Source organism: Zalophus californianus, chromosome 7 (assembly GCF_009762305.2).
Source record: "Zalophus californianus isolate mZalCal1 chromosome 7, mZalCal1.pri.v2, whole genome shotgun sequence".
In the NCBI taxonomy this organism is placed as follows: Eukaryota; Metazoa; Chordata; class Mammalia; order Carnivora; family Otariidae; genus Zalophus; species Zalophus californianus.
The window spans coordinates 68,171,975-68,183,328 of NC_045601.1; positions in this window are offsets into that span (position 1 = coordinate 68,171,975).

An 11,354-nucleotide genomic window follows, 5' to 3' on the forward strand; every position below is an offset into this window, starting at 1 on the left:
CTTGTCTCTCTTCTCAATGGACTCTCTAATTTAACCCTTTATTTTCACTGCCCCAGAGTAGGGAAGTAACATACCCAGAGCCACGTAGCCATTTAGGGGCCACAACCTGAACTAAAATCAAGGCCAGCTTGGCACTTAAAAAAAAAATTACTTCCTAAAGAAGGAGCCAGGACAGATGCTATTCCTTTTGTGGCACAGAAAGTAGAAATGCTCCTGAAGCAGGACTCTGTAAAGGTTTAGTGGGCCCTTTGGAGTGGCGTCCTTCCTCTACTCTCTATTTTCTCCTCACCCATTTTCCTTGTAGTGAGACTCATAAAATACTCCTGGGTGGATTACTCTGGCCAAGCACACCACTGCAAGGCTGGCCTGGTGCGTGTAAATTGCCTCTCAGTGGGTGGCTATTATATTTATATTGGTTTAAACTGTTTCCATTGCCAATCCATTATGCTGGAATTCCCCCTTGCTGAGGGCAGCTGTGTTATTCTTTTCTTTGACTGAAGCCCAAGAACTATCTCTCCCGACTCCTTGGGAACCAACCCTTTAAGAGTAAACATCTTGAGTCAAACAGGGCCCCATCTTATCCCACTGCCACTTGCTAAATTGGGAGCATTCCCCCCTGGCCCCAACCAGTTCATATTGCTCATTTTTCGAAGAGATAGAAATTAGAGAATTGGATGAGATGATGTGATGCATATTTATGCAGAAAGCCAAAGGAATGCAGTGGGAATAACACTTACACAAGTAACTCTGCTTCCCTAGAAGGCAAAGGATTCAAGCATCCCCATGAAAGATGGTCCAGATGGCCCCAGGTATGTCCACAGGAGCACCTTTCAAGTAAAATGCCAGGTGTGTGAGTGCCCTTTTCTGAACAGAATCTCCTAGCAAATATTTATGACTATCTCAGTATTGAACACACATTCTTAAAATGAAAGTTTTGTGGTCCAGTTAGAGTTCAAAACCAGTGACTGATAGTCATGAGCCAATGGAACATCTGAAATGTACATTTCTATGTGTAACTGAACATCAATAATATGTATTTCTATTTCTATGATGACGTGACAGAATTAGGAAGTAAGTTCATCCATTTAATTGTTCCCTTGAGTGCCAGGTTTATCACCAGCAAGTGATGACTGTTGATAACCCCACCCACTTGTCCTGTAAACCTAGACCCTTGTTCCTAGGGGGAATAGGGGAAATATTTTGGAAATAGTAAATGATGGGATTTTAGAATATAGGTGAGGTTCAGTGGGGTGAGGTCCAGAGCCCACAACCAAGAAAGAATTCTTGAGACATCTTTGGTGCAAAATGGTGGTTTAATTAAAGCATGGGACAGGACCCGTGGGCAGAGCTGCTGCACCATTGTGAGGGGTGGCTGATTAAATACTATGGGGTTGGGGGAGGTAAGGGAAAGGAGGTTTTCAAAAGGATTTTCTATGTTAAAGAAGACTCACAGGATACCAGAGGCCTCGCCATTGTCAACTTAAGGTTGTTTTTCCTTCTAGTAAGGCATTAACAGTAAGATAGTTGGGAGCTTCCTGGAGGAACATTACACTTTGCTCACTTCAAGTATCTGTCAATGGGCTGCAGATTATAAGGACTTTTAATTGTATCTACATTCTCTTCTAGGCCATTAATAGAAATGCTTTGTTCTTGTAAATTGTTAAGACTTTTGTAAACTGAGGGAGATTTTTATCTTGCAGGATTGTAATCTCTATAAATTAACTATTTCTTTTTCCTTTAGGGCAGCCAGGAGTGCCTGAGGAATGTCACATATATCCCATGGTGGGGGGGTTTGTGGGGTGTCAGCCTCTGCCTGTCCTCAGCTAGCCTTCTGCTCCCTCATCAGTCAATTTAATGATACGTGTGCAAAGGCAGCCCAAAAAGCCTTTGTCTGATAGTGTGTCAGTTTCATCATTCTTAATTAAGAATTCACACTTAGGAGCAATAGTTGTTGCAAGGACAAAGACAAATTAAAAATAAAAATTCTCCCATTAAAAAATGGGCAAAGAGGGCACCTGGGTGGCTCAGTTGGTTAAGCGACTGCCTTCAGCTCAGGTCATGATCCCCGAGTCCTGGGATCAAGTCACACATCGGGCTCACGGCTCATTGGGGAGCCTGCTTCTCCCTCTGATCCCCTCCCCTCTCATGCTGTCTCTCTCTCTCTCTCTTTTTCTCTCTCTCTCAAATAAATAAAATCTTTAAAAAAAAATGGGCAAAGAGATTGCTCTTTCCTCCCTTTTTCGTAGAGCATTTACTTCAGAAAACTTAAGATTGTATTTTCTCCTCTATTTTTTTTAAGATTTCTTTCCTTTTTTTTTAAGATTTTATTTATTTATTTGACAGAAAGAGAGACACGTGAGAGGGAACACAAGCAGAGGGAGTGGGAGAGGGAGAAGCAGGCTTCCCACAGAGCAGGGAGCTCGATGCAGGGCTCGATGCGGGGCTCGATGCGGGGCTCCATGCGGGGCTCCATGCGGGGCTCCATGCGGGGCTCCATGCGGGGCTCCATCCCAGGACCCTGGGATTATGACCTGAGCCGAAGGCAGAGGCTTAACTACTGAGCCACCCAGGTGCCCTTCTCCTCTCTTTAAAATTCCTTTTGAAAACTAGATAGGCCTTTTGTCATCTTTAAGACCCAAGAATGCTTTTTTCCAGAGGACTCAGGAACCATCTCTTTGATATGTAAACATCAAGGGGTATAGCACCCTTACTTGAGTCTGTGTGGGCATAAGTGGGCACCTTGCTCAAGTTGTGAGAACTATCTCCAGACATAAAAATATGATTTTTTTCTTTCTTTGAATAAAGCCATTTAGCTAATACAGATCGGCATTCCAATTACCCAGTAAAATTAGGATGAACTACGTGTGAGGAAGGAAAGGTGATGTCAAGTCCTCTTACTTGAGAACTAGTTAACTGTTTATCTTGAAAACGTGTATAGAATAGGTTGTATCTGCTTGGCTGTAAAAGAGGATGAGATTTCTTTCTGTCTTTGCAAACTCTTAGTGATTGCCTGTGATTTGCATCACATTCTGATTTAATGCTTATTCAATAATGAAAGTGAATTTAAAATGTAATAATTAAAAAATAATTTTTAAAAATGAAAAATTTGTGTTATTTTATAATTTTTGTCTACTACTTTTGTAAAGACAATTTCAAAGTTGAAGGAAGATTTTGTTGTTTTTCCCCAGAGATTAATTTATTTATTTTAGAGAGAGAGAGAGAGAAAAAGAGAGAGAGCAGAGGGAAGGTCAGAGGGAGAAGGAGAGGGAGAGAATCTCAAGCAGACTCCCTGCTGAGCGCACAGCCCGATGTGGGGCTTCATCTCAGGACCCTGAGATCATGATCTGAGCCTAAATCAAGAGTCAGATGCTTGACCGACTGAGCCATCCAGGAGCCCCAAGGAAGATATCATTTTTAATTATAGTTCCCCAACATTGCCAAGTTTTGAAGAAAGAAAGAATTTATATGGACTTTGGAGGTTATGTGTAATGGAGCAAGTTTTTCTTGATTTAGATGACCTGGGTCCTCCCATCTAATACATCAAGGTTCCCTGTGTAAACCAACCTGTTTCAGTCAAGACCACGTCAGACAAAAAGTGTTTTTTTTGACCTCGCTTGTATGTGTGATCTACTTTAGGTTCATTAAATTGATACTACCATTATGTATAGTAAAGTCCATAAAGCAAAAAGAAAAGTTTTCCAAATGTTCATGAGAAAGGCAGATAAATGTAAAGTTGAAAATCATTTCAAGGAAATTTTAAGGAGACAATTTTTTTATATATCTATATGAAATTCACATGCATAACAAATTATAATAAAGTGTTTCATATCTGAGTAGGGTGATTTATTGGGACTGATTTTTAGTTCTTGTATTTAAAGTATATGCCAGTAGTTCTCAAAATTCAATAAGCATTAGAGTCATCTGGGAAGATTATTATATTGCAGTTTCACAGGGCCCACCTCTGAGATTTTGGTTCAATAGATATGGAGTAAGTACCTGAAATCTCCATTTTTCAGAGCACCCCAAGTGATCATGATGCAGGTGATCCAGAAACTCTAGATTTAAAGAAACACGAGTACACACAATAAATACATGACATTCCAAATTCCCAGCCTAACTTGGAACCAGAACAAATTTCATGTCACTTTTAAATGAATGAAAAAATTTTAATGTAAATTATTATTCTTTTATTCAAGGACTGTGAATTTGTTACACTATTTTTATATGCTTAGACAGAAAAGAAATTTCATTATGGAAGAAAACATAAAAATGGTTACATTGATGTGTTTCAATATAACTAAAATAAAGAAAACCTAGAGTTATATTTGAAAGCATTATATCAATTTGCAATACCAGAAGCCAGAAAATAAGGAAGGCCAAAATTACATTGAAATAAGAATGAAAAAATAATAATTTGGCCTTAAAATCCCATGCCAGAAGTTTTAGAAAACAATAGAAGCTTTACTTAACCCTGTTGGAACTGAGAACGCAGCATCTGAAATGTCAAACGGATGTCAGTGAGCAGAGAGAAAGGTTCAGTCTCCCCTGAAGAGGCATGTGTGGTACCTGGAAAGCGCACCAAGTAAGGATTTCGGGGAGGCAAGTTCAATGGGAATTACTTTGGAAAATTTTCCTCAGGGGCACAAAATTTAAACTTACACCACTGTGGCAAGATTAGCACTGTTGAAATTGAACTCCCTTGGTGAGAGTAGTAGCAGAACAGTATCTTCTGTTAAACCTGCTGTCGGATTCTGGCTAACTCAATCTCAATTTCTTTGCTTTTTAAAGCCCCCCGAAGCTTTATAAAATGCTGCTGATATACTTTCTCTTATGACACAGATCAGTACTGTCGTATAGGAAAGTATTCCTTACTCTATCTCCTTGATATTTCCAATATCAGCATTACCTTCTTATAATATTTCAAATCAGTAAGTCTTTAGTCATAGAAATCATGTGCTGCACTATTCAAGCTTACAAAATGACAGGTCATCTGACAAAACAAAACAGAAATGAAATCCACCATAAACCCAGTGTGTTGTAGAACAGGATTCCTATTTTTTTTCCTTCTTTTCCTTCTCTTAATCCATTTTTACATCACTGTCTCTCATCTGCCTTATTTTTTCTGTGTTAATCTTTTATGTGTTCTATTTCATCTTTGGGAAACTAGTCAACTTCTTTTACTTTGCCTACCGAACACACTGATATATTTTATTATTTCTTTGTTGGCTTTTTTTCCTTCTCCTCCATTGCCTATATAATATATTCTAACTATGCAGGAATTTCTCTTCTACCTTCGGCTCTATGCCCTGGCCTTCTTCCTCTCCTTGATTCCATTGACCTTTATGCATTTTTACACCTTACTTCTTTCCACTTTTTCTTCTCTATTCCAGACTGAATTGTGTTCCCTCAAAATTCATATGCTGAAGTCCTAAACCCCAGTAACTCAGAATGTGACTATATTTGGAGATAGGACCTTTAAATAATAAAACCACTCAGTATTTACTTTGGTTTATTATTTGCCAGACACTGTTCTAGACACTTTATGGGTTAATAAATTAAATATTTGCAATAGTCCTATATGAGATCAATACTTTTACTATCCCCATGTCACAGATGATGAAACTATAACAGAGAGAAGTTGAAAACCTCACAGAACAATGCTTTGAGCAAAATACATACTTTTGAATATTTTCACCATTTCATGTGTTGATCAAGAGGAAGGCAGGTGACTAAACAGGAGGAAGAAAAGTGAAGGAGACTCAGGGCACAACTGCTGCTCTGAATATTCAAAAAACAAGGATGAGCTCTGATAAGAATATAAAGGAGAGGAAACAGAAGATTAGTTTTCTAGAGCTGTCATCCCCAAATACCATAGACTGGGTAGCTTAAACAGCAGACATTTATTTTCTTACAGTTCTGGAGGCTGAGGTCTGAGCTCAGGGCATTGTGGTGTTTCTTGTCTTCTGACACCTCTCTCTTTGGCTCACAGATGGCCACTTTCTGGTTGTGTCTTCACATGGGCATCCTTCAGTCTGTATGGTCTGTGTGCTAATCTCCTGCTTGTATAGCACACTCATCGTATTGAATTGGTGCTACCCATACGTAACTTCATTTTACTTTAATTACTTCTTTAAAGGTCCTATCTCCAAATAGAGATCCCAAGAAGTCACAGTCCTGATTTTTTACTATTTAGGACAGTTCTTCTATGGACATTTTAGGATATGCCTTTGATTGAGCATATGCAGGCCCTATTACATATATATCAAGGAGTGGAAATCCTGGGCATAAGATATGCCTATGTCCAATTTTAGTATATACTAGCACAGTGCTATTGACAAGAAATATGATGCAAACCATGAAAATAATTTAAAATTTTCAGTAGTTACATTGAAAAAGTAACCTGTTCTAACCAGCTGAAACTGGTAAACTACTAAGAACTTGGCATGGCCCAGAAATGCCAATCTCTCACTGGACCTAAATGAAGACTTTTCCTAACCAATGACCACGTTTTCAGACCTACAAGTGGTTCAATATGAGGACGGGATAACACGGGTGTCATTGCATGGTACGAAGTAATGCTGTAGACATTAGCGAGGTTTTATACGATTTTATAAACATTGAAGACTTGGTCATTTAGATCAGTAATTCTTAAATGTTTTGAGTGCATATGAATCACCTGAGAATCTTGTTATAAGTGCAAATTCCAAATTGTTGGGATGTACATCTTTAACCATGATTCTGATGTAGGAGGCCCAAAGCCCACATTTAGAGACATACTGCTATATTTTGAGGAAAACTCAGAAAGCTTTGAACAGGTGAAGGATATTCCAGGTTTTGTTTTTGATTTTGATTTTTAATAGCTCTTATAGAAACACTTAGCATGGATTTCACAGGGTGCCTGGAAGTAGTTTAGAACCAATACATAGCTGCTACAATTGTTCAGATAGGAAATAGTAAGAGCCTGAAATTGGGTACTTTGGATTGGAGATAGGAGAGGGTGAATTCAAGAGATATTAGGGCTATCTGAACCTAGTGTGATGTAGAAAATGAAATTGGGAGAGAGACATGGAGTCTGGCTGCAATTACTAGATGGACCATTGTGCTATTATTATTCATCAAGATAAGAAATACGAAGGGGAAGTGGAAAATGAATGTTTGTCCATTCCAATACAGAACATGAGCACGCTATTTGAATAGGCTATATTGTCAGTTTCTCTCAACCCATCTGCCATTTCTGGCTGGCAATGGTCATAATGTGAGCCATTGTAATATTAGAAATGGAGGGATTAAAACGAAATAGCAAGAGCTACTATTGCCTCAGAGATGTTTAATGCTGTGACCCCTGAAATAGCCTGAAAATCCATGTTTAATTCTTGTTACAAGTCAGAAAAGATTTTTCTAAGCAGAATGACTATGTAAGTCTTCCTTTCCTCAGTTTCTAGAGAACCCAAAAGATACCTGATTCCTCAGACAGAGCATGGCTACTGGAGAGACTTCAAAGAATAATCAAGTTAAGAGTATTCAAGCTAAGTACAACATTATATCCCTCCTGGAGTTGACAAGAAAATCTTTAGACTTAGCAGAGATTAATAATAAGGGTACCAAAGCCAGAAACAAATCTTGCAGGGTCTATTAGAGCCCTTGATATCATGGAATGAGGCCTTAGTCACGCTGTAGTCAAGAAAGTCTTTAGAAAGTTCTCAATGAAAGAACCTTTCCAGGTTTCATTAGTTTGAGATTCCACACTTGGATGTACCCTATTGGACCATTAAAATCAAAGTTCTGACATCCAGAATGAGGAAAGTTAGAGAAGCAACTCTTGTTTAACAAGTTGTATGTGTGTGCACTGCACATTACATTACCGTAGCATGTCTTTCAATAATCAGTTACATAAATGTAATGGACTTTTTTTTGAACTAAATTGTTTCCTTTTCTCCCAATACTTCAAAAGGTACATAACAGAGGCTTTCTCTACACCTGTAGAGAGTAACTGGAAAGGGTATGAACACTGTACTCTCTCCCTCTGTGAGCTTTCTATTTCTTGCTAGGATGGAATCTGAAACCAAACTTCTATAGTGCTATAGCTCAGATTTTTCCATGATTGCGAGAGCTGCCTCCCAGTGTTAAAAAAGATTGCTTTAGAATTTGGCTGGTATTTCTGCTTGAATCTAAGTTGTGTTCACTATAGAATTTAGAACTGAAATGTATTTGAAATATATGCATTCAGTTCAAGGACAATGAGCTAGGCTATCCATTTACACTCACTGGCTTTCAGATACCTGCTCAAATCCCTTCTTAAGGAATCTCCAACAAGCAGCATTAAAACCAAAGAGAGGTTTCTGGGGTGCCTGTGGGGCATCAAAGAGCTGAAGCTTCCATAGCTTGGTGCCAGCACAAAACTGGCAAGAACAGTGGCAGCAACATCGGCCTTGGAAGTGCCCCAGTCCTTCCTGCAATAACAAAGATGTCTTTGAAATTTTGGCAATGAGTTATAGTTTTGGGATCAGCAGTGATAGGACACATCGTTCAGTGAGACAGAGCCGAAGAGAAAGAAAACAGTGGGACCCCGCTGGCCACCTCTTCTCAGTCTTCACCGATCCTCCTCCACTCTCTGACCTTGAAACGTTAAAGTGCAAGAGGGCAGTTAGTCTCCAAGAGCTCATCTCTTGTCTATCCGTACTCATTCCATAGGTGATGACATTTGGTTCATGGCCAGAGTCATGCCATTCTCCAATGACTGTCACATTTATACACCCAACTTAGATTCTTCCCTAGATCTCTTGATTTGTGTATTCAAACAGCTGTTTGCTCATTCCATCTGGATATCTATTAGGTATTTCAAACTTGCCATATCCAAAATCAGGTTTTGATTTTCCCCTCTAAATCTCCTACTTCCACACTTTTTTCCTTCCCTGAACGTAACTCTGTTCTTCAAGTTGTCCACACCAAAAATCTTAGTCATCCTTGATTCCTCTTCTTGTCACACCCCATATTCAGTCCATCAGCAAATCCCCAGAGTTTTATCCTCAAAATATATCCCAGATCCTCTCCATGTCTACTGCTACCACTTGTCCCAGAGCTCCATCATGTCTGACCTGAACTATACATAGTAGCTTCCTCGATGGCCTTTTGGCTTCCAACTTTGCCATCTTAGATATGACTCTCCTTAGAACAGCCAGAATAATACATCTAAAAAACATGTATCAGCCTCTTTCTTTATGGATGAAAATCTTCCAATGGCTCCCCATATAATCAGGATGGTCAAGTCTAAACACTCATTGTGTCCTGCATGCTGGGGACCCTGCACCCCTCAAGCCCCACCACCCTCTTCTTTCTTATTCACACTGTTCTCTCCAGGCACTTGGCATACTAACTCGCAGCTCTATATCCCTTGGCCTAGCTGATCCCTTTGTTTGGAACACTCTTCTGAAAAGTACCCACATGGCTTTCTTCCCCCATTTTCCTCAGTCTCTGCTTGAATGTCGCATAATGGAAGTGGCTTTCCTTGAGCATCCTGTATAAGAAAGCAGCTCCACTCCCACACTTAACTTACCTTACTTTTCTCCATCATGTCTGTCACTAGCTGACTTACTATATACACACTTTTCTGTGTATTGTCTGCTTCCCCCAATGGAATGAAAGCTCCAGGAGCTCAGATCCCAATTATGGGTCATGCCAGAGTCAGATAGAATGGTTTTACAACTGGTAGTATGGCCCTATTCTACCTCCCAGCTGCTCCAGAAAGGGACACATGGGTTACAATGGGAAGTGAACAATTCAGACTAAACATTACATTTTGCTTAAAAAAAAAAAAAAAAAAAAAAAACACCTCAGACTACCCCTCTGACTTTCTGGAGAGACACCAAGGCCAAAGGGGAAATGTAGAAATACTCCTGATTTGTACTTGCACAGAGGCAAACAGTGAAGAGAAGCCTTGGCCTTCACAAGCCTAAAGACAAAAATCTATGCATTGTGCTCCTTATGGACTGAGGTGTAGGAATTATTATGGAGAGAGCAATGGAGAGAGCCCTGGAATGGAAGTCAGGACACCCGGGCTCTGGTCAGAGGTCTGTCTCTATTTAGATGTGTGACTTAGGGTAAATTATGTAATAGCTATGGGCCTCAACTCTCTCTTTTGTAAACTGAAGTTCTTTCTTACTCCAAGGACCTACTGAGTCCATGGCATGATCTCAGCCCTTTCATAATATAAAATAAATGCCCCCGAAGTACTCTTCTCTCCTGAAAATGATAAGAAGCATGTCAGAGTAGGAGTGAACAAGGGCAAGAACAAAGGAACAGGAGCTACCTAAAGATAATCCAAGTCAACTGATACAGAATGGGATTCAGAATCCAGGAAAAGAAATTAGTGCTCACTCATTTATACTCCGCCTCTCTCATCCTGGGATGCAGATAGAGAAGAAAAGGCCCAGGTTGATTAAATGCTCTGTTGTCACTTTACCATGAATTGGTTTAAACCAACTGCATTAGGAGAGAACTGTCAGGTCTGATGATGTCCTTATCTACAGCAGGAAGAGTAAAAATGATGTTCAGTTTAAGGGTGTCTTAAGCACTGTAATTAAAACACTAGTTTACTTTAATCTTGAAAATATCGCTTCTCCATCTGAACTCAGACAGCACTGAAAACGACTTGCTTTTTCTTTTCCCTGAGCAGGCCAGATGAACAGAAGTGCATTTTCAGAGTGCTCCTCTGGGGTGGTCATGTGGACAAATGTATGCAGCAACGTTTTTTCAAGTAGATTAAGCGAAGGGAAAAGATTAACACAGAGGCTCAGCAATTCTGCTAGGATCTCACTTGCAAACAGCCATGAAAAACAATTACGCAGGAGGGAATGGGTTGATGCTTGCTGTCTGCGGCAGGGCATCTCAGAAGCAGCAAAGGAAACCACAGACCAGGCCAAGGATTGTTGCGTCTTAACTAGCTTCCCTGGGGAACATGGCGCCCGATATTAACCGGGAACTGGATGGAAAATGGCGAGCTCGTAACACTCCTTCACAGGTATATAGTGCTTTTCATATTCAAAGCTCTTTAATGCTTCCCTCAGGAACCTTGTGAGATAAGAGAGGAAGTGATTATATCCCCAGTTTGTGAAAGGGAGAATCAAAGCTGAAGGGTCAAGCAATTTGCACAGAAAATAATTGGAGTCAGTGTCCAAGCAACATCTGGCCTCAGGGGTTCCTGGTGTTGAAGCCAGAGCACAGAAAAATGAGGCCCAGAGCCTGGGTCTGGAAAGCTTATATCAAAGAAAGGAAGTACCCAAGCAAGGTCTCATAATTAAAAGTGATTGCACAAAACTCAGTCATGGTGCAGAATAATGCAGGCAGATCCATAACTG